We start from the raw sequence: 25,380 nt of genomic DNA, 5'->3' as shown, positions 1-25,380 counted from the left end.
AGGGACACCACTTTTTTCTTACACTGTCAAAGATCAAAAGGTTCCTCCAAAAAGTTAAAAATAGTATTACCCTACAATCCAGTAATCACACTAGGTATTTACCCAAATACAAAAATACTAATTCAGGGTCACCTGGGTGGCTCAGTTGGTTAAGCGACTGCCTTCAGCTCAGGTCATGATCCTGGAGTCCTGGGATCGAGTCCCGCATCGGGCTCCCTGCTCGGCAGGGAGTTCGCTTCTCCCTCTGACCCTCTCCCCTCTCATGCTCCCTCACTCTCTCTCTCCTCTCTCAAGTAAATAAATAAAATATAAAAAATAAAAAAATAAAATAAATAAAAAAAAAATACTAATTCAAAAGCATATGTGCACCCCAATGTTTACATAGCAACATTATCTACAACAGCCAACTTTTCAAACAGCCCAAATGTACATCAACTGATGAATGGATAAAGAAGATGTGCTAATATATATGTATGCACACCCACATGTGCACGCAGGTGTACATACACACATACATACATACACACACGCTGGAATATCAGTTATAAAAAGTAATGAAATCTTGCCATTTGCAATAACATGGATGAAGATAGAGTATATTATGCTAAGCAAAATCAGTCAGAGAAAGACAAACACCACATGAGTTCACTCATGTGTGGAACTTAAGAAACAAAGCAAATGACCACAGGGAAAAAATAAAGAGAAGCAAACCAAGAAACAGGCTCTTAACTACAGAGAACAAATTGATGGTTACCAGAGGGGAGCCAGAGGGGAGGGGTGTGGAGGGATGGGTTAAAAAGGTGATGTGAGGGACGCCTGGGTGGCTCAGTTGGTTAAGCAGCTGCCTTCGGCTCAGGTCATGATCCCAGAGTCCTGGGATCGAGTCCCACATCCGGCTCCTTGCTCCGCAGGGAGCCTGCTTCTCCCTCTGACTCTGCCTTCCACTCTGTCTGCCTGCCTCTCCATCTACTTGTGATTTCTCTCTGTCAAATAAATAAATAAAATCTTTTAAAAAAAAAAAAAAGGTGATGTGAATTAAGGAGTACACCTGTGATAAGCACCAGGTGTTGTATTGTTGTGTTGAGTCACTATATTGTACACCTGACACTAATATTACCCTGTATGTTAACCAACTAGAATTTAAATAAAAACATAAGAAAAAAAGCATAATACAGAAAGAGTCTCATACTACAAAGCAGTGTGAACTGGTACAACTTCTATGAAGGGCAACTCAAAAAAGTATTTCTTTAACCAAGCAATTCCAGTTCTAGGATCCTTCCTATAGACATACTATCGATGTTTTGAAGAACAAAACATAAAGGATATTTATTGAAAAGTAAAACGATTGAAACACCCTAAATTTCTCTCAATACACCACTGATAAACTGAACGATGATTAAGACGACATAATGAAATACACTGCAGTCCTGGAAACAAGGCAGCTCTAAATGTACTTACATACTAATACATAACAGCCTCTTGTAAAAATTAAGTACAAGCGAGGTACAGAACAATGGATAAACACCATACACACACAGAGAAGCACATACATACATACACACATGCATGTATAGGTTCTCTCTAGATAAATTTTTAAGAAAATGGGATGCCTGGGGGTGCCTGGGTGGCTCAGTGGGTTAAAGCCTCTGCCTTCCACTCAGGTCATGGGATCGAGCCCCAGGTCGGGCTCTCTGCTCAGCCGAGAGCTGCTTCCTCCTCTCTCTCTCTGCCTGCCTCTCTGCCTACTTGTGATCTCTCTCTCTCTCTCTCTCTCAGCCAAATAAATAAATAAATAAATATTTTTTAAAGAAAAAAAGAAAGAAAGAAAAAGAAAATGGGATGCCTGGGTGGCTCATTCAGTTAAGCATCTGCCTGTGGCTCAAGTCATGATCCCAGAGTCCTGGGACGGAGCACCACATCAAACTCCCTGCTTCTCCCTCTCCTTGTCCCTGCCATACCCCAGGCCTGTGCTCCTTCTCCTTCTGTCAAGTAAATAAATAAAATCTTTAAAAAAATTTTTTCTAAGAAAATCACAACAGTGGTTTGCCTATATGGAAGAGCACTATGTAGATGGGTCAGGGAGAGAGGAACATCTTCCTTCTCACTGTTTATCTTTTTTACCTTTTAAATTTGGTACCATAGCTATACACACTTGGAGCTGATTAGGATTTCACTGAATTAAGAGATTTGGAAACAAAAATAGTAACATTTTGACATTACTGAATCCTTCCCATTCAGACATACACACACCTTTTCATTCTACTTTTCTTATTATATCCTGTATTATTTTATAACTTCCCTCATAAAAGCCTTGCATATTCATTATAATTATTCCTATCTCTTGCAATAGTGAAAAGTATTTTTCCCATTACACTATAAAATGTTCATATAGCGAAGAAACACAGTAAGGTGTAAAAATACACAAAATGAAAAAATATACTATATGAACTATATATACATATGTATCTGTAACAAATAAAGAATTGATATCCATACTACAGAAAGATCACAGACTGACAAAAATTGGGGGCACCTGAGTGGCTCAAGTCAGTTAAGCATTCAGCTCACGTCATGATCTCAGGGTTGTGAGATGGAACCTTGAGTCAGGCTCTGTGCTCAGTGAGGGAAATTGCTTGGGATTCTTTCCCTCTTCCTCTCACACCCCCTCTGCCACCCCACCCCACATGAGCTCTCTAAAATAAATACATTCTTAAAAATAAATAAATAAATAAATAAATAAAATAAAATAAATACATTCTTAAAAAAATATAAATAAGGAGGCAAAAATGTAATTACTTGGTAATAATACACAGTTCACATGAATTATCTGATTCGTGTGAATGCAATTCACATGAATGTGGAGAAACTAGTGGAAATGCAGTGAATATAGTAGGCCAGTGGAACATAATTTGACAATTACTAAAACATACATGCACATATTCTGACTCAGCAATTCCTACTCTTACACCTACTCTCAGAATTTACCCCTAGGAGAAACAAGCATGAACCCAGAGAAAACTACCACACATATATTCTGTGTAGCACTATAATAAACCATTGCAAAAAGACTAAATGTTCAACAGAATGTCTAAACTACATTAAATCTATCACATGAAATATCACACAACAATTAAAAAAAAAAAGACATAACTCTTTATGTACTAACTCAAAAGATACCTAAGGCATACCACTAAGTGAAAAAAGCAAGCTGGAGAAAGGTATAGTATACATGATTTTAAAAATGCATACATGATACTACTATATAATTCTCATGGATACATTGTTAGTTTGTACACAGAAAAGAATTTGAAGTAATCAACACTAAATTGATAATACTACTACTAAGCATTGGGGAAGTAAGGAAAGGGGCCAGGAGACCAATGACTGATGACTTAACAGATAGATAATGGCCTCATGATGCTTTCACTACAAAAGTTTCTTTTTAACACATCGTCATCAGTTATCTAATGCTACGCTGGCTTTAGAAACTGATAAAAATCGTTAATATACTAAAAATCCACTCAAGTGTTATGAGAGAGTCTAAACAAAAATCCCTTAAAAAAAAAAAATCTAGGGACGCCTGGGTGGCTCAGTTGGTTGAACGACTGCCTTCGGCTCAGGTCATGATCTCGGAGTCCCGGGATAGAGTCCCGCATCGGGCTCCCAGCTCCATGGGGAGTCTGCTTCTCCCTCTGACCTTCTCCTCACTCATGCTCTCTCTCACGGTCTCTCTCTCTCAAATAAATAAAATAAAATCTTTAAAAAAAAAATCTAATAAATCAATCAATTAACTCATTCAGGTTATCTCTAGGGCACAGAATTTCTGGCTGTATGGAGTAATTTATTTCCCACAGGACCACAATTTAACTGGAAGGTACTGCCAAGTAATTTCAACTTTCATTGTGGATCTCATCCATTCCCTTGATTTTAAATATTTTTTTAAAGATTTTATTTATTTATTTGACAGACAGAGATCACCAGTAAGCAGAGAGGCAGGCTGAGAAGAGGAAGCAGGCCCCCTGCTGAGCAGAGAGTTCAATCCCAAGATCCTGGGATCACCACCTGAGCTGAAGGCAGAGGCTTTAACCCACTGAGCCACCTAGGTGCCCTTGATTTTAAATATTACCAATACCCTAATCTCCTTAATGTATCTCAATCAAGATGTTTAAAAGTTCTAAACTGGCTACTTCCTATATCTAGTACTTTTAACTTGCTCTTTCACTTATATCCGCACATTCCCCAGTCTGCCATTTAGGAAAATTATGTGTCTTGCTACTCATACCAGAAACCTGCGGGTCATTTTTAATTTCTTCTTTCTTTACTTACAACTATATCATCCCCAAGTCCTATCATACTTCCAAAATAAATACTGAAACTGTCCACTTTGATCCACCTCTTCTAATATTCCTCTAGTCCTAAAATTTCACCATCATTTTTCTGCAGCACTGACATTACCTACCACATTCCCCAGAACACACTTTTTACATGGCTTTCTAGTGTCTTAGGAAAAAAATGTAAATTTTTCCCCCCTCACCTGTAAGGTTCCTGCCAGATTTGATCCCTGCCTACATGTTAAGCTTAATTTCAGCACTATTCTTTCTTGCCCTGCTAATTAGGCTTCTGCTAAATTAAGCCTTCTTTTAGTTCGTGGAGGGTCCAAGACCCTCCTTGTCCCAAGGTGTCCTATGCACACAATCTTCCTCTGTCTGAAACAATCTCTTCAAACTTCTTTTCAGTCTCAGTATAAACTTTACTCCCTCATTTTCTAAGGCAAAGAAACAAAATAAAAATAATAAAAAAAACTATTGAGAGGTACCCGGCTGACTCAGTTGGTAGAACAAACAACTATTGATGTTGGGGTCCTGAGTTCAAGCCCCACAATGGGTTTAAGGCTTATTTAAAAAAAAAAAAAAAAAATTAGGGCACCTGGGTGGCTCAGTGGGTTAAAGCTTCTGCCTTCAGCTCAGGTCATGATCCTGGGATCATGGTCCTGGGATCCTATGGTCCTGGGATCAAGCCCCACATCGGCCTCTCTGCTCAGCCGGAAGCCTGCTTCCCCCTCTCTCTCTGCCTGCCTCTCTGCCTACTTGTGATCTGTCAAATAAATAAATAAAATTTAAAAAAAAAAAAAGATTTAAAAAAAAATAAATTGAATGTAGGGACTACATCAAAATAGAAAGTTTCTGCACAGCAAAGGAAAAAACCAACAACACTTAAAGGCAACCTTTGGAATGGCAGACGATATTTGGAAATGACATATCTCATAAAAAGTTAGTATCCAAAATATATTAAGAACTTATAAAACTCAACACCCAAGAAAGCAAATAAACCAATTAAAAAATGGGCAGAAAACATGAACAGAAGTTTAAAGACAAACACATGGCCAAAAGACCCATGTAAAGATGCTCAACATCACTTATCATCAGGGAAATGCAAATCAAAACTATAATATCACTTTACACCTCATAGAATGGCTATCAATAACACAAGAAACAACAGGTATTAGTGAGGATGTGGAAAAACGGAACCTCCTTGCGGTATTGGTGGGAATGCAAGTGGTGCAGCCACTCTGGAAAACAGTAAAAAATGGAACTACCCTTGAGCTCCTGGTTGGCTCAGTATGTTAAACATCTGACTTGATTTAGGCTCAGATCATGATCTCAAGAATGTGGGATCACGCCCCATGTCATGCTCCTTGCTCAGCACAGTCTGCCTATATATTATCTCCCTCTCCCTTCACTCCTCCCCACAGGCATGCACGCCCTCTCTCTAATATAACACCTTTATTTTTTTTTTTTTAAGATTTTATTTATTTATTTGACAGAAAGAGTGAGAGCGCGCAAGTAGAGGGAGTGGCAGAGGAAGGGGGAAAAGCAGACTCTCTGCTAAGTGGGGAACCTGACCCAATGTGGGGCTCAATTCCATTACCCTGAGATCATGACCTGGGCCAAATGCAGCCTCGTAACTGAGCCACCCAGGTTTATAACACCTTTAAAGGAAAAAAAAAATTTAACTACTCTACGATCCAGCAATCACGCTACTAGGTATTTACTCAAAGAATACAAAATACTAATTCAAACACCCCGATGCTTATAGCAACACTATCTATAATAGCCAAATTATGAAAACAGCCCAAGTGTCCACAGACTGACAAATGAAGAAAGACATGGTGTTTATGTATGTATGTGTGTGTTACACATACACACACACACATACACACGGTATTACTCAGCCATAAAAAAGAATTAAATCTTGCCATGTGCAATGACATCGATGGAGCTAGAAGAGTGTTATGCTAAATGTAATAAGTCAAAGAATGACAAATACCATATGATTTCACTCATATGTGGAATTTAAGAAACAAAACAAACCAACAAAGGGAAAAAATAAAGAGAGGCAAACCAAAAAAGAGACTCTTAACTATAGAGAACAACCTGATAGCTACCAGAAGTGAGGTGGATGGGTTAAATAGATAATGGGAGGTTGGGAGGGCCTGGGTGGTTCAATCAGTTAAGTGTCTGCTTCAATTCAGGTCATGATCCCAGACTCCTGGGATCAAGCCCCACATCCCACTCTCCCACTCACCCTGCTTGTTCTCTTGTCAAATAAAAAATAAAATATTTTAAAAAGTAAAAGATAATGGGGATTAAGGAGTGTACTTGTTGTGATGAGCACCAGGAGATATAGGAAAGTGTTCATACACTGTATTATAGACCTGAAACTAATATTGCACTGTATGTTAACTGGAATTTACATATAAACTTTAAAAAATGAAAACAAATGTCACTCTCTCAAGAGCCTTCCCTATCAAACACTTCATTAACCATATCTGGTCTAAGTTAAGTTCTCCCTTATTATACTCGCGTCATCACACACATTTCCTCAACTAAAGTTATCCAGTCTGTAATTTTGTTTACTTGTAATCTGTATTCTCCATTAGGCTGTGTGTTCCATGAGGGAAAAGCCCTACGGATTTATCGTCTATCACTGTATCCTCTGTACTTAATATAATGCCTGAATAATTACTGAATGAATATTTTCCTCTAATAAAAGGAAGTAACAAATAACCTCTGTGAATTCTTCTTTGGTTTTTTACTTCTATCCCCCAACACTTCCCCACAACTGAATTTTAGCTCTATCTCTCCTTCCCTTCCTGTGATCCACATAACAATCATTTCACCCTTGAGCTTCAGTTTACCCATTATAAAACAGTAAATTAAAAATGTTCTCAAAAGATGAAACAATAAAAACCTCTGCCCTGTGTCTTTCATCATGACTTTTTATTACCTCCAATTTCAATCTACATAATTAGTAACGCGGCTTAATCTTAGACCCTATTAAAAGTTATCATGCCCTATCCCTTTTTAATCCTTAACCAAAACAGCTAAATAAACCCACACTTCCTTCTCCAATGTAGTTTAAAATCTACAGTAACACAAGTAAACTTCAACCATGTATGTTAATTTGGAAACATTCAGTTATTCTTAAAACACTTGGTATTTCAAATCTATGATCCAGAAAATGACTTTTTTTTTTATATATTTTATTTATTTACTTGACAGACAGAGATCACAAGTAGGCAGAGAAGCAGGGAAAGAGAGAGGAAGAAGCAGGCTCCCTGCTAAGCACAGAGCCAAATGAGGGGCTCGATCCCAAGACTGTGGAATCATGACCTGAGCTGAAGGCAGAGGCTTTAACCCACTGAGCCACCCAGGCTCCCCCAAATGACTGTCTTTGATATTAAATTTTCCCAGTGTTTTTAACATGACAGAATGAAGGGCTTTACAAAGAATACACTTTGCTTACATGATTTCAGAAGTCCCATGATTAAGAGCCATCCAACCTAATGAAACAGTAAAACCTGCATCAATAAGCAAATGAGATCACAGATTCAAAAAGGCTTCAGGTACTAAGAATCTATTTCTCCAATACAGATTTTTACTAAAGAAAAATCTATTCCCTTTGTTGCTGAAGACTCGAAACTCATGTCAATTTTTTTTTCCTGACAAGATTTTTCATTTATTCATTTGAGACAGAGCACAAATACACAAATTATGAAAGAGGTTCAGAGGGAGAGGAAAAAGCAGACTCCCTGCTCAGCAGGGAGTTCAATCAGGGATGGAGCCCAACACAGGCCTCGATCCCAGGTCCCCAATCTGGTCATAATCTGCACCAAAGGCAGAGGCTTAACCAACTGAGCCAGTCAGGCACCCCAAAACTCACGACAATTTTTAGCAGATCCTCTTCACATGTTCATTGGTCTTAAAATGAAACGAATACAGAGAGAACATAGGAGTATACCAAAGAAAACCTGCGTTTTCTCCCCTTTGGTGGACAAATTACAGAAAATAAATAGACAATCCTACCCATCATATACAATTCAATGTCAGGGTTTTTTTTTAAATATCTAGTAAATATGTACAACTCTGAAGTAAAGGTCTTATTTTAGTTTAACCCTTTTATTCAACCCCTTCATGACTAGAGTTCTCCTTTTTTGTCTCTGAATTTTATCACATATATAATAAAATAACAGTAACAGCTACCATTTATAAAAGACACAATTGGTAGCATGATCGCAATTTCCATAAAAATTACCATAAAATTTAGATAACTTAAATATGTTATTATCACTACTACCCCAATTTGCAGATGTGTAAACTATTCTGTGTAAGCAGGTAGCTTTCCTATGTTCCATCGCTGTTAGGTGCAAAACCAGAGTCTGTGCCCTAAGTCCACACATTATACCACACTATCCCTCAATCACACAGAACTGAGACTTAAGAACTATTCTAATACAACAACCACTAGAATTCAAACGTTAATCAACTGAAGATTTCTGCAACATAAGGATAGGGAAAGAATTACAAGAATGTCAGACTTGTGTAGAAAATGTCAGTTAATGATAATATACATGCAAAATATTAGTATGATGAACAGGGAAAAAATTTAAGAATACACATTTAAAATACAAATTTAAGAATACACATTTAAAAATGTAAACATCTCAAATAAAATGGGATTGGGGGGAGCTTCCATTTTCTACATCACATTTCCTTAGTACTTTAAAATTTTAAGGGCATGTTTTATTTTTATAACCAAAATATTAAGAACTGCCCTGACATGCATGTAACTACTAACGTCTGTATATTACCTGTTATGCTTCATTGTTTATACTCATTCATTACATGACTGTAAGATGAACACTGAGAACCTATTAAAAATCACATGTAACACATTTCCTAATTGATTTATTCTTTTTAGGGGTTTTAAGCTTAGTTCCTATTTTGTTTCACAAGCCAACAAGAATCTCTCAAATTTTTACAAAGTGAGTAATGTGATCAGACAGGGCTTTATGAAAAATTAATCTGGCTATAGACTGGATAAGGAATAGGATGAAAATTCCCTTGTAAACATAACTCCATTATTGAACACAATGGACTACAGTCAATGTATGAAACAAAACTAGAGAGAGCTGAGGGTCTCAGGACGTAAAAACATTTAAAGGTCTCAACATTTGAGTCAAATGAGGGGAAGTAAAGGAGATAGTCAGAAGTATAAGACCACAGTCCCAGAAATCAAGAGTTTCAAGGAATGTTAAATTTCAAATGCTAGAGAATTAAGATGAGAAAGAAGCACCTTAAGATTTGACAATTAAATCACTAGCAACCTCAAAAATACAGATTTGGCACAGTGTTGTGAGCACAAATCAGCAAAACTTCTTCTGAAAAATAAGGGGAAAACAAAGAAGTTACGAGGAGTGGAAAGACTGCCGAGATTCTGAAGGATAGAGCACGTTAGCATACTTACAGACTAACAAAGAAGCAGACACAGAGAAATCGGTAAAGGGAAAAAATTCCTTCCCTCTACAATCTGATGAGCATTCAGACGAGTCTATTTTACCAGTGGTGGCAAAAAAAATTCATGGTGTTTGGTCGACTCAGTCAGATTAAGAATCTTAGCAGCTATTAACTGATCACCCACTGACCAGTCACATACTCTGTATGATTCTTAATTTTTATATCATAGCAATCACAGAAAAGCAGGCATTATTATACTCATTTGTCAGATGAGTAAACCAAGGCTCAGAGATTAAATAACTTTCTACAGATCACAAATTGGTAAATAAATGGTAAATCAAAACTGGTTTTAACAATTTTATAGGGGCATAATTTTCATACAATAAAAACTTATTTTAGGGTTGCCTAATTGCAAGCATCTCTTGATTTTGCTCTGGTCATTATCTCAGGGTACTGAGACCGAGCCCTGCAACAGGGAGTCTGCTTGGGATTCCCTCTCTCCCTTTCCCTCTGCCCCTCCCTCCACTAGTTGGTTTCTGTACCTCTCTCTCTCTAAAATAAATTTTAAAATCTTTATATTTATTCATTTTAAGTGAAAAGCTTGACAATTCTTTGTAAATTTATACACTTATGCAATTATCACCACTATCTAGTTTAAGAAAACTTTTATCATCCCAAAACTTCCCTCAAAAGCAAGGGCAGATTTGAACCCTGATCTCTTCTGGCTCTAAACTCATGTCACACCACAAAGGCCCTAGCAACATCAAGTAACAAAAATAATTTTTTTAGGCAGAAAAAACTCAAATTAACTCCCATTAGCTCCCCATCCATGTGAGGCACCAACATAACATTAGAACCACACCCACATTCCATGATCTCAGCAAATTCAAAAGTTCACTAAAATTTGGATATGCCTCATACAAGTAGAGCAAAAAAAAGTACAGATACTGTGTGCTATTTTTTCTTTTAATGTAAAAGCAGTTAGAAATGGGAAAAACATGAAAAAGTCCAGGAGGAAGGTAGGATGAAATCAGCTGAGCAAGGACACAGGATGGAAAAATGTAATCTGTGGATGAAGAAAAAAAATAATAGAAATCAGGAGTTTGGGTCATGGAAGACAAAGACTTGAACAGAAGCTTTTCTTTGATATGCAACATAAAACTGTTCAGATACAGAACAAAATGACTTACTAAGCAGAATTAAAACTTAAGAAATAGAACTATACAGTATTAAGCGAGTCAAACAAAAATAAACACACACACACAAAAAAATAGAAACACAAAGTGAAACATTCATAGTAATTAAAGTTGTAAAGTTAAGGGGTGCCTGGGTGGCTCAGTCAGTCAACTATCTGCTTTGGCTCAAGTCATGATCCCAAGGTACTGGAACCAAGCCGCAAGTCTGGCTCCCTGCTCAGTACCTACCTACAGAACATAATTTTCATGACTACCTGACATTAATAAACACTATTAATACATAAATTATTGAATAAATGATTTCTGCAGTGCCCTAATGACCCTAAACTATTCTCAGTCTGGTCCAGCAAGCTCAATAGTGCAAAAAATACATTTTCTAGTCAAAAGACATGCCTTTTAGAAATGATTATAAAACTGTTCCAGTATTACAAAAAAAGTCTCTTTAAGTTACGAAACCATAATTTCACCTCCAAACTCTTACAATAATAAATCAGATAATATATCTATCTAGGTGGGTACAGCAAAAGTATTGACATTGCCATAAAGTAAAAAAACTAAAGAATCTGTCTCATTGTATGTCACATTTTGTGACCTTTGTTCTGTCTGAAATCTCTAACTAGGCACCACAATCTGACTTAAAATTGCCATTTAAGTATTTTTCTTAACCAACCTAAATGTACAGTTAGAAAGAAATGTTTACTCTAAGAACTGTAACATCTTTCCCAATTTTTAATGAGGTCACAACAATTAATTCTACTAGTAAATTACAATTACTCTTAAATTACAATTTAATATTAATTTTAAATAAGAACCATATTAAAATATTTAATAATTTAAGAATGAAATGTTTTAAAACTTTTTCTAATGAAGCTATAGTTGGCATGTAACACTGTATTAGTTTAAGTGTACTTTTTTCTAACCTTTAAATCTGAAATTCACATAACAAATTCAACCTTCAAATTTACTAGGAACACCAGGGGGAAAAAATCTAGTACATTCTGGAAAAGTAGGAGAAACCTGATCCTTGGCAGTCTACTGAGATTAAAAAGCATAGTTAAAATGGTAATTTAATTCTTCAAATATAAACAAAAACTAGACAACATGTAATAATGAAATACTCAAATCTTTTTTCTTATTATCTACTTACCGTAATAGCCAAAATTTACTCTTAAATCATTTCTTGTAATAGTTAAGTATAAATACTTATAAGACAGTAATCAAATCAATAAAAATAAAACCCCAAAAATCATATACTTCTTTCAATTTAAGGACCATAAATTTTTCTTAAATTTTGTTACTTCTAACTTTCAATGATCTGCTATTAAGTTAAAAATAAAATAGGGGGCACCAATGGATTAAGACTCTGCCTTTGGCTCAGGTCATGATCTTCCAGTCCTGGGACTGAGCCCTGCATTGGGCTCTCTGCTCATCAGGGAGCCTGCTAACGCGCAACCCCCACTGTCTGCCTCTCTGCCTACTTGTGATCTCTCTGTCAAATTAAGAAATAAAATCTTAAAAAAAAAAAATAGTACTAAGAACAAGTCATGTAACCAAGTGATTTCATAAACCTCTCTAAAACATCTTTTTTAAACTCCACAACCGATTTTCCCATTGGTTTACAAAAATTATTCTGCAGTTCCAAAGTGTTATATAACACTTGATGCAAAAAATTAATAGATTTTAAAATACACAATAAAACAACAGATATGCTCACACAATCCAAATTTTAACACATTTAAGAAGACCAATTTATCTTGTTACCAAGTTTGTGTCTGGTGCTGGCCCTTATAATTTCCTTACCATTGCTATTTTAATAATAAAAACCTAGGATTCCAAACTGACTTGTTTAAAAAACAGGTTGCAGATAAAAAGAAATTTGCAATTCCAACTATGTAGAACAGAACTTTCTTGCTCGTATATAACCAAAATAAAAAATAAAATTCAACTGTTACCCAGAATCCCAAAGTAAAAAATTATGGATTTATGCAACAGCAGTTTTTCTCACTGACAACCTTATAGGTCTTACATATTAGAGTTGTGCATAAGAACTTTCAGATTTGAATAGATCAAAGTCCTGTTAAAGACTAAAATCCTGGGGCACCTGGGTGGCTCTGTCGTTAAGTGTCTGCCTTCGGCTCGGGTCATGATCCCGGGGTCCTGGGATCGAGCCCCACATCGGGCTCCCTGCTCAGTGGGAAGCCTGCTTCTCCTTCTCCCACTACTCTGCTGTGTTCCCTCTCTTGCTGTATCCCTCTCTGTCAAATAAATTAAAAAAAAAAAAAAAAAAAAGACTAAAATCCTAACTCCACTCTCTGACAGGAATAGAAGAAAATTAAACAAATGAAATTAAGAAATGGAAAATGCATGGAGTCAAAGTAACTTAAAATGCCCTACACAAATATTACTTAAGAATCCAGTGGGAGAAAAGATTTGCATTTGGACTCATCTAAAAATATTCACACAAACTGAGTATCTCAAAGTCTTCTTAAAATAAATGTCATTCAATACAATAACATATATGTTAATAGTTAATGGGGCAGAGACGGATATTAATGTCTAGAAGAAAAAATGTAAAATTTCTAATTATACCACACCTTTTCACAACATAGAGCGCCCAATATTTCATACATACTTTTTCCATCACAATACTATAGCATCTGATTTTAAGACTCACTTCATCTCAAATGCATTGTTTATGCACTTTTGTACCTCAAAGGCAAAACAGAATAATCTTTAAGAAAAGAACACTGTCTGCACTGAGAGTGGAACCTGCTTAAGATACTCTCTCTCCCTCCCACCTCTTAATAAAAAACAAAACAAAACAAAAAAACCACTGTTGTAAAAAGACAATACGTCAAGCTCTATATCCATGCAAAATTCTGAAACATTCAAATGTCAGCTTCTGTGTGGTATCTGAGTGATTCAGGGTTGTCTCACCACATGAGGTACAAAAAACCTGCCCCATGAGATTATGTAACACTGAAAAGTAGAAATCACCCTGTATCTTTTCCCCAAGTGTTTAAGAAGAGGACAGGTGGGGGGTGCCTGGGTGGCTCAGTCTGTTAAGCATTGGACTCTTGGGTTTTGGCTCAGGGAATGATCTCAGGGACGTGAGTCGCAAGTGGGGTTCTGCACTTAGCTCAGAGTCCGCTTGAGATTCTCTCCCTCTACCTCTGCCTCAACCCCCACTTGTGCACACATGCACTCTTAAGCATTAAAATGATTTTTTTTTAAATCTTTAAAAATGACAGACGTGGGGCGCCTGGGTGGCTCAGTTGTTAAGCATCTGCCTTTAGCTGAGGTCGTGATCCCAGGGTTCTGGGATCCAGCCCACTGGGCACCTTACTTAGTGGGAAGCCTGCTTCTCCCTCTTCCACTCCCTCTGCTTGTGTCCCCTCTCTCACTTGTGTCTCTGTCAAGTAAATAAATAAAATCTTTAAAAATAATAATAAAATGTTAGGCAGGAGAAAGGGATACATACTATTAAGGATGCACTAAAGAAAGATGCCATAAATATAAAAGAGTACTTTTAACTGCTGAAACACTTCATATATACACATAAAAGCACCTAACTCACATTAAGTGCCCAATAATAAGTATAACAAAGAACTTATTTAGTCAAGGTCAATTAAATCATCAGGTTATCTTCATCTTACTGTATGGCATGTTAAAGCACCATTAGTTGGTCTTTTTAAACAAAAGAATTTTAAATTCTGAGCTAAATCATTAAGCATAACAAGAATCCCATTTCAGTATTATCATTAAGAACCATGGCTTTCATAATTATATTTGTGTTGACATTACATATAGTCCTGGTTATACATTTTGTATGTCCTCATCTCCAAACGTCTATTAAATATAACCAATTACCGACCTTTCTCCTATCAACATCAAAATTAAGAACAAAGAAAAAAATCTGAGAAAATTAAATTTTTTGTGAAAATAAAAATTTTTTGTGGTAATAAGCATTGCCCATCTATGTGGAAGATCTGATCCTTGATCCATTACATCAATGACTTAATCTCTGAAGAACCTTAAATTCATCAGACAATATATTCACTCAAGTTGCAGTATTTAAGAGAGACTCTGTACACAGACTTACTGAAAAGAATATATTACTTCTGATACAAATAGACAGTTTTTTAAAAATTTTATTTATTTTTGTGAGTGAGCACGGGCATGCACACACACACACCAGCAGTGGGAGGAGGGAGAAGCAGACTTCCTGCCCGATTTGGGGCTCAATCCCAGGACCCTAGGTCATGACCTCAGCCGAAGACAGATGCTTACCCAACTGAGCCACCCCATCGCCCCTCAAATAGACAGTTTTTAAATAAGGCATAACTGCAGTTCTATAATTTTTTTTAAAAGGTACTTAATAAGATTCAAACATTTGCTATCTATCTACCTATTCTCTCTAGAAGATAAGCTGAAAGGATTCTAACCTTGGCTTTTTCACTGTCTCAATTTCCACGTGCATAAAGCCAGTATGTACTTTAAAACAGGACAGCTTAGTTGCTGAACTTAAGGCACCTTAATCAAACTGCTTGTTTGACACTACTATTACTACCTGGTACCTCCGTATGCCTCTGTTTTCCCCTCTACAAATTAGAAATAAAAACAGTACATGTATCACTGGTCTCTCACAGTATCACACTACCATAGAGAGTACTTTTTTGTGAGGATTATATTACTTAATTCATTTAAAAGTCGGTCTGGATATGTGTTGATAATTATAAAATGTAAATGACAGAAACACAAAGGTTCAGCATATTGTCCTCATTCATTAAATTTAACTTTCCATAATAAACTTTTTTTTTAACTTAGCATTGTACTGGCATACAATGAGGGCTCAACATGTGCCACTTTTATCAGTCTGCAGGTTACTTGCTAAAACTAAAGGAAATAATACATGAAAGTGCCTTGTATTGTGCCTAGAATGTTGTGTATCAAAATATAAGTTGCCATCCTCACATCATCTTTCAGGTCAGTATTCAGCAAAATATTCATCACCTATTAATTATCTTTTGATCCATTTGGGACTTATTATTTAAGCATAAGCTACTATATTTATGACTCACCTCTGACAAAGAGCTACAAGTTACAATATCAACAGTCAATGAGATACAGTGTGTCCAGAGCTCAGGAAATACACTGAGTCCAGAGTGGAGCTTCACTGATATTTTGTACCTAATCTCAACTGACAGAAATTTTGACTGGTTTTGTTTATTGTCTAGCATATTATAAGACTGCTCCTCAAAACCAACAAATTACAAGCATTAAACAATAACTCAGGTGACACATTCAAGAATGACTCAAGTGAAGACTAATCAACACAGAAGATGGACGACCAAGAGATTATCTGGAGCAGTGAAGTGGTGTAATCTGCATAGTAGCTAGTAACCTAGTTGGATAAACTAAAGTACTAGAAGAGTTGATTTCATGCCCTTTCCTAAACAAAGTCATGAAAGAGATCTACCAACTATGAACCCTAAGAGTCTTTTAAATCAGACACGAACGGAAAGTCAAATGATTGTATTTTTTCCAATACCTACAATCAATTATCCATTGTAAAGGAAGAAAAAGTGTTAAAGATGGTTGCATGCATAGCATTTAAAACGAATTAACTTCAATTCCCACTTTGGAACTCTAGAGGGCACCAGAAATATGCCCTCCGTTGCACCACCCCTCCTCCCGGGTAACGTGAGCAGCTGCAGGAGCCCGTCGTCTGGTTGCTGAGGTTGGTATTGCAGCAGCAGGAGAGATGTCTGCAGCGGTGGAAACAGCAGCGCCCACTCCCAGCTGCCTCACCAGCCATTACCCAGGCTTCACCCCGGGGGCAGCTGCCACCCAAGGGAAAGCTCCTCCCCCTCAAGACAACGGGGACAGACAAGTCCCATGGCTGAACCCCTACAAACTGACAACGTCCTTTAAGAACAACATATTAGGGGCAAAGGACTCACAATGGGGGTGTTTTCCTCACTTTCTGCCAAAGATGCACCAACTGGAGTTGAAGGCGATTCCTGGTCCTGGGGTAAGAGGAAAAATGAAAAATGGATCAAGAACATCCAACCATGTGGGAAAACCGAGCCCTTTCCACCAGGATTCCTCCTGAAGACGATAAGGGAGTAAGAGGTCAAGGAGGTTTGGCCCTTCTATTATTACTCCCCAACCCGCAAGCAGCAATCCTCTCCTACGTAAAGTAGAGGAAAACCACGCAAAATATATATCTGGGAACAAAACCCACGTGAAAAGCAAAATCTGGAGGGAGGAGGCTGGAGGGCACCAAGCCTACTAACTGGGAAGGGGCGGGCGGGGGAGGGGGGGAAGGGCAAACGTTGCCTCGACGCCAGCAAAGGAATTGTATTCCCTCCTAAATTTGCCCACCCCAGCGTCATCCCCGTCACTCTCCACACCAATTCGGAGGTAAGGGGCGGCTCACGTCACCGTCGGGGTGCTATCTCCCATATTTGCCCCAAGCAGTTGCCCTGGGCCCGAGACTTGCCCGCCCGCTCCCCCCCCACTCGCTTGCAGTCGGCGACCGGCAGCGCTGCCTCCCCGTCCGCCATTAGAGACCCAGCCAAACAATACGTGAGGAGCAAGAGCCGCGCAACGCAACCCAGGAAAGAGAAGAGCGACGGAGGGGACCGGGTGGGGAAAGAGGCAGCACCCGCGCCCCGAAAAACTTGGGGACCTCAGGCTACCGCGGAGACGGTCGGAGCGCAGCCCCGAGAGCGGGAGAACGAACTGAAGCGCCCCTCCCCCCACCCTTCCACCACCACCCCCCCGCCTCAAGAAAGAAAGGAAAAATACCCCGCGACCTCCCACAGCCCCGACCCGGGCAGCCCCCGCCCCCCGAGAGACCCCCGCCTCTGGCGTCCGCCTCACCCAGCCCTCCCGGCCTCGCCCTCACTCTCGCAGCCCTTCGGGCCGCATGCGAAGACGCTTGTGACATGAGCGGAGCCCGGAGCAGCCCCCGAGGCCCCGACGCGGTTGCGGCGACGGCGGCCGCGCCGCGGGGTATTAATCCCGGGTCGGTGGGAGGCTCCGGAGGTTGCCCTCACCCATCTCCGCCTCCCCAGTCGCCTCCGCCTCCGCCTCCTCCTCCCGAGGCTGCGCGGCTCCCAGCCACCCCCACTATCGGCGGACCTGGACTGGAAAGACAGCGGGGATAAGCCTCACCCGGTTCTGGCTGCGGCTCCGCGGAACGAACCTCCCCTCCCCCGGCCCACCCCCCCTTCAGCAACACGCACAACTCCGCTCGGTCCAGTCCCGGGTTTAGAGCTGGTGAGGAGGAGGAGGAGGAGGCGGAGGAGGCGGCGGCGCGGCCGTGCCCGGGAAGGCCCCGCCCTCCGCACCCTCATTGGCTGGCTGGAAGGGCGGTCCGGGGCGCCTCCGGGACGTCCATTGGCTACATCTGCCTTCCTTCAGCCCCCCCCCCGAGGGGGTGGTCCGGAGGGCAGTCCATCAGGAACAGACCACACCCTCCGGCGTTGCCATTCCACTCCCCCCTCGGCCGGCGCTCGGCCCTCGGACGCGTCCCCTCCCCTTCTTACCCCCGCCTACCAGACCGCCCCCACCCCCAGGTCCGTCAGGGTCAGGCCGCCCGAGTTTCGCTGCCCGCTGCACCGGCCCCTGGCTCGGTACCCGGGGGCCCAGGGTACTCTCCAGGGCCCCGCACAGCCCGAGGGATGGAGGCCGTGGTCGCCTGCCCTAGCTCGGGCCTGGACGCCCAGGCCCCTGGAGCCGCTCCCAACGACCCTGTCCGAGGAGCGACGCGGCCTCGATGTCCCCAACGCCCTCCCTGTCCAATGCCTGAAGCCCCCCGTGAGGGGCGAGTCCGGCAAGGCGCTGGAGCGAGGCAAAGTGGGAGGTCGGGGCAGCGCGTGAAGTGAGTTTCCGAATGTGCTGAGGGGAGTGGGAACACTTCCACCCTCGCCTCACCCCCGTGGGGAATTGTGCCCCCACCTCCCGTCATGGCTGCAGGAGGAGACGACGTCCTCCATTTTGTCGGGACTGCTGTGGGAACTTGGGACCAATTCAAAACCAAACCCGTGGGGCTGGGAAACTTGGCCCCGCGAAGCCCCAACTGGGCTCCGCCATTCGGCCGAGGGGATAGCCCTTGATTCCAGCGTCTGCGCCTGAGGGGCCCTTGGGGGACGGGTGCCACGGTGGAGAGACTCAGACGCCGCTCCCCGCCTCCATCAACCAAGATGGAGGAAGCTGCTGGCTCCCCTGGAGCTGGGCTCCCGCCTGTTGGAGGGGCTGGAGCCTCCCCTCAGTGTGTCCTTCGGCGCTGCCGTCGTCCTCCTCCGCAGACTCGGTTGCCCTCCCCCAGCCTCTACCCAGCCTCTCCACTGCCTTCCACCACCTCCTGGTCCTCAACGGTTGATGGAGACACCACTCCAGAGCTCAATCGCTTCGCCCAACCAGGGCCCGCCCGATTGCGAGCAGCGAGCGAAGGTGCAGAGTGTTGCGGCGCGCCGCGGGGCGGGCGTGGTGGAGAAAGCCACATCGACGGTGGGGCTTCTCTTTTGTTCATCGTCTACACCTACGTCTTTGGCGCACGTCATGGTGCGGTGCACTTTCCAAGATTCCATGTAAAGATGAAAGTGAGGCCTCTCTCGTCTCGCCCTAGCGGTTGTTAGTGGCATTACACTTGATGGTGTTGGGGAAAGAAATGGATGGATAAATGAGACTTGGCAATTTCGTGGTTATCTAACACCACTGCCTATGAATAAATAGACGTTTGAGGTTACAACTTAAAGTTTTACACTAAGATGATGAACATGAGGTTTTTAATGAATCAACTCAGTAAAAACTGATGTTGAACGGTTTTAGATGCCGCTTATACAATGTAATCAGTAGAAATTGAGATTCATTCATTCACTATGACTCTAAAAATCAAATAATCCTAACACCTAGAGCTAAATGCAATAAATATACTACTCTTTGTTTAAGTTGAAGAATATCCAACATGCATTTCAATGAGTTTTCTCAGAATGGTATTTTATTTTTCAGTAGATATTTTATTTCACATCAAAATTTTCTCAGTATTCTAATCCAATATCCTTGTAAGACTTTGTATTACACAGTACTGTTTTACACTGGCTTTTTTTTTTTTTTTTTTAGAATTTTATTTATTCATCTGAGAGAGAAAGCACAATCAGGGGGAGCCCAGAGGGAGAGGGAGAAGCAGACTCCCCGCTGAGCGGGGAGGCTGACTCAGGGTTGGATCCCAGGACTCTGAGATCATGACCTAAGCCAAAGGTAGTCACTTAACTAATGAGCCATCCAGATGCCCCTTACATTGACATTTTTGATGTCCCTATCTTCACAACAGAAATCTCCTCTATTACCAAATGCAGGGCAACATTGTAATAATTCTGTGAAAACTTGGAGCATCCCTTTTTTCATCATATACCACAGCAATAGGTACTGCACATTGAATTTATAGTTGGAAGGCTTGAATAGAGATACTTCCCAATAAGCTCTGTCATAGACTTAAATGCTAAATCAGATTTCCAAATGTTGTTCAGTTTGAGGAAGTTTTATGCTGCTATCGATTCCCTGGCATTATTGCCATTTTATAATCAATTAACAAGAATAATAATTGCAGTACAATAAATTATTCACATTTTGTATCCCTTCTTTTAAGTCTTTGTCCTAGAAAATGTTCACTGGATTCCCTGCCTAATACAGGAAGAAATCTAGTTGAGAGGTAAGAATGGGTAAAAAACAAGCCATATTTTTGTCATAATTTAAATAAAAATTACACTTTATTCTATACAAAAGTACTTTAAAAAATAAGTATTTGGATGTTTATACCAGTATTATTCATAATTACCATCAAAGTGTAAACAACCCAAATGTCCATTAATTGATGAATGTATAAACCAAAAGTAGTATATCTATATTATGAAATATTTTTTATTATTCATCCATAATAAGGAATGAAGTTCTGGTCCATACCATAACATGGATGGAACTTGTAGGCATTATTCCAAGAGAAATAATCACAAAAGACCATTTTTTGATGACTGATAATGTGAATTTTCCAGGCTAAGCAAATGTAGAGAGACAGAAAGTAGATTATTGGTTGCCTCGGCCTTGGGAGGTGGGAAGAGAATGGAGAAATAAAAATGTCTAAAACTGGCTATAGTGATGGTATAGTGATGTGTAGGTAATAATTTCACTTTCACAGAGTTTCAGGGGGGGATTCAATAGACATACACATCCAAAACTTGCACCTCACACTTATAAGGACCTCAAAAACGTTAGCTGTTTTTTGTTATTGATAACTGACTTAGTGGAATTTTTTTTAATTCTTTATAATATTTTGTGAGGAAGAGAACCATAATGATATCTCTATCATCAGTACTATGCTAGTGTATAATCCAAAAAAAATTATCATAATAATCATCATCATTGCAAAGATTGGAAGAAATGTACTTCAAATCAAAGTCTTATTTTTCTTGGAAAGGAGTTTAGTATAATCTCAGAGTACATCTCATGTTCCCACTATGGATAGTAGGATATTAGAAGTCCAGAAAGAAGAACTGTTTTGGGGTTGGGAATTAGAGAGCTAATGTACACTAACATTTTAACTTTCATCATTGAAAAGGGGAAAAGAAAACAATAGTTCAATCATTGAAGCACTGAAGAAAATTTTCTATGGGAAAAGGATCAAAAACTGAGAGATGCTCAACATGGCTAATTGCTATATAAAATGTATGCCTGGGTAGAGTGCTTCTAATGTAATTAAAATAATATTAAATAAAAATTGTTAGTTTTAGCATGTTTGACTTTTAATAATTTGCTTATACCGAATGATATTTGATATAGCAATCAAAAATCTTAATAATGTTGTTCTGCCACTGTGAAAAAAAGGTAAAGTCCTGATAAAATAAGTCAATTTATACAATTTTACTTAACAAATTGCTTGTGTAGTATTTCTAGTGCCAGGAATTGTCTGTGTTCATTGCGAATAATAATATATTATCTCTTAAAAACTCTACGAAGTAGTTAATATTACTGTCCCACTTTTACAGATGAGAAAACTGAAGTGAAAGAAGGTTAGGGAGGCAGGGCACCTGGCTGGCTCTGTCCATACGTAGAGTGTGTGACTCTTGATTTTGGGGTTGTGAGTTCAAGCCCCATGTTGGGTGTAGAGCTTACTTTAAAAAAATAAATAAAATAAATAATAATTTTAAAAAAGGTTGAGGAAATTATTCAAGGTCACGTAGCTACAAAGTGATGGAGAGAGACTCACAGCCCTAGGATTCTTGGCTCCATAGTCCATACTCTTAACTACCTCATCATGCTGCCTCACCAGGATAGTCCACTCCTAATTCTTCTCTTAAATATGTCATCTTAGATAATTTAAAGCACAGCACAAAATAATACATTCTGGAGCAGTGGCTTATAAACCTTTTGGACCATGACAATAACTGGGATATGTGTATAAATGGAGACCACCTATATTCATTAGTAGATAACTGAAGTTACATAGAAGAATTATTTCCTTTATAACCTCAGATGGATTCTAATATTTTCTATTCTAGTCTATTTAAATCTAGTCTATACTAGATTTTCTTCCCTTTTTAAAAAATAAACAGTGGTTTCAACCCTCCAAATTGATTTCATGGTTTACAAGCTGTGGTTTGAAAAACACTATTCTAAAGAAAGCAAATCATGGATAAAATCAAGTTCTAAAACAGAAGTAAAAACACAAGATGATATCAGAAACTGAGTAATCTGGAATGAACTATAAGTTGAAAAACTCATTTTTAAAAATAGACATTTAAGCTGCCATTCTTCCTAAATATATGAGTTCCTTATTCCTTCCTAACAACATGCTTTACACTTCATAAAACTGTAATGCAGCCAATTAACATATGTCTCTGGAAAAGCAATGTGATGATTTAGAAAAGAATGAAGAGTTGGAGTGGATATTGATTCCACCATTCCTTACCTTTGTGACCCTGGACCTTTTTGAGTTTCTTCTTCAGTCAAATGAGGGAATTGTACATAATATGCCAGTGAAGGAAAATCCACTTTTCTTTCTTTATAGTCTTCTCATTTCCTGGAATCCCAACACCTCCAACGAATACTTTCTTACTTGTTCAGCTCATTATGAACATTCTCGTCCTCTCATCTCAGTTCCCATGGCTATTTTATTAAACAATAAAATATGTTTCACCCCTATATTCTTTAAAAAAAATTGCTCTTCACTCCTCCTAAGCTCATTCACACTAGAGTATGGGGACCCATTATGTTCCTCATTTTATCTCCCAATAAGCCTTGCCAATTCAAGTGCCTTCTAAACTTTATATCACTGGAAAATAGAAGAAAATTTTAAAAGAAAATATTATAAATATTACATTAGATGATTATGGAGTTCCTTTCCAGCAACTCAATTCTACACTCTTATAAAATCATAAGCTGAAAATAATCATTTAAAGCTTAATATTTGCCCATTATGGATTCCTTATATTAACAACTATTATTTTTTTAATATTTTATTAATTTATTTTACAGAGAGAGATCCCAAGTAGGCAGAGAGGCAGGCAGAGAGAGAGGAAGAGAGAGAGGGAAGCAGGCTCCCCGCTGAGCAGAGAGCCCAATTTGCGGCTCCATCCCAGGATCATCCCTTGGGATCATGACCCAAGCTGGAGGCAGAGGCTTTAACACACTGAGCTACCCAGTTGTCCCAACAACTATTATTTTTTAAGTTTATATACAAGGCAGTAATTCTGCAAGATGTTAAAACCTAAAATTAATTGGATTTAATGTATTTATTATGTTTTGAATTTATTACTATTTTGAATTTAACATTTATATTTTTAATTTTTTTTCCTGTTTCCATGGACAAGAAATACACTCAGTGGAAAAAAACAAACAAATAAACGTTTGAAAAACCTGAAAAATTCAAAGGAAAAAAATTCCAGTAATCCATGAACCCAAGGATAGTTATTGTTCTTAAGATTTTATTTTTAAGCAATCTGTACACCCAAGATGGGGTTCAAACTCACAACCCCAACATCAAGCGTCACACACTCTACTGACTGAGCCAGCCAGGCGGCCCAAACCTTCCTTTGCTGTTAGTGTTTTTAGGATTTTATTTTTAAGTAATCTCTGCAACTAAGGTGGGGCTCAAACTCACAACCCTGAGAAGGCTAACTATCATTAACGTTTTATTCAACAAACCTTATTTTTTTAAAGATTTTATTTATTTATTTGAGGGACAGAGATCACAAGTAGGCAGGGGAAAGGGGGAAGCAGGTTCCCGGCCAAGCAGAGAGCCTGATGTATGTGTTGATCCCAGGACCCTGGGATCATGACCTGAGCTGAAGGCAGAGGCTTTAACCCACTGAGCCACCCAGGCACCCCAACATACCTTATTTTTTAAAGCAGCTTTAGATTCACAGCAAAATTGAGCAGAAAGTGCAAAGAATTCCCATAACCCTCCTGTCCCCACACATGCATAACCTCCACCACTCAAAACATTCCACACCAGAGTGGTACATTTGTTACACTGGATGAAACTACATTAATGTATGGTACTCACTCAAAGTTCATAGACTACAGAGTTCACTCTTGTGTTGTACATTCTGTATGTTTTGCTAAATGTATCATGACATGTATCTACCATTATAGTATCATTTAGAATAGTTTCACTATGCTAAAAACCACCTGTGCTCCACCTTCTTATCCCTCCCTGCACCTTAACTCAAGGCAACCTCTCACCTTTTTATTGTGTCCATACTTCTGTGTTTTCCAGAATACTGTATGGTTGGAATCATACATTACTATAGTCTTTTCTAATTGGCTTCTTTCACTTAGCCTAAACATTTAATGTTTCTCCCTTTTTTTTTTTTTTTCTGGCTTGACAACTCATTTCCTTTTAGCACTGAATAACATCCCATTGTCTGGATGGACCACAATTTATCCATTCACCTACTGAAGCACATCTTGGTTGCTCCCAAGTTTTGGTAATTAAGAATACAGCTGCTGTAAAGTCCATGTTCAGGTCTTTATGTAGACATTGTTTTCCATTCATTGGATAAATACCAAGGAATGGGATTGCTGCATTTTTTTTAAGGTTTTTTTAAACAATTTATTTATTTATTTGACAGACAGAGATCACAAGTAGTTAGAGAGGCAGGCAGAGAGAGAGGAGGAAGTAGGCTCCCCACTGAGCAGAGAGCCTGATGCGGGACTTGATCCCAGGATGCTGAGATCATGACCTGAGCCGAAGGCAGAGGCTTTAACCCACTGAGCCACCCAGGCTCCCGGGATTGCTGCATATTATAGTAAGATTAATTTTATAAGAATCTGTCAAAAGACCTTGAAAATTTGCACTTCCACCAGTAATGAATGAGGGT

The 25,380-nt window shown here is 39.4% G+C and overlaps 1 protein-coding gene across 12 annotated transcripts in view; it reads right to left on the bottom strand.

Annotated features, from left to right (window-relative positions):
- Positions 1 to 18,360, bottom strand: part of ZMYM2 (zinc finger MYM-type containing 2) — a 115,314-nt gene extending 96,954 nt beyond the window's left edge. The window contains exons 1-2 of one of the 12 annotated variants that reach the window (XR_014303623.1): positions 18,058 to 18,151; positions 16,977 to 17,022 (exon numbers count right to left, since the gene is read on the bottom strand). The gene's annotated coding sequence lies outside the window, so the exon portion shown is untranslated. Of the gene's footprint in view, positions 1 to 16,955; positions 17,023 to 17,881 lie in introns of all 12 variants that reach the window. The other 11 variants (XR_014303624.1, XM_082701641.1, XM_082701640.1 and 8 more) reach the window with 11 other exon arrangements.
- Between the last annotated feature and the right edge of the window lie 7,020 nt (positions 18,361 to 25,380).

Source organism: Mustela nivalis (assembly GCF_964662115.1).
Source record: "Mustela nivalis genome assembly, chromosome: 15".
Taxonomy (NCBI): Eukaryota; Metazoa; Chordata; class Mammalia; order Carnivora; family Mustelidae; genus Mustela; species Mustela nivalis.
Note: the sequence above shows the minus strand (reverse complement) of the source record. Positions and strands in the feature narration are given on the sequence as shown.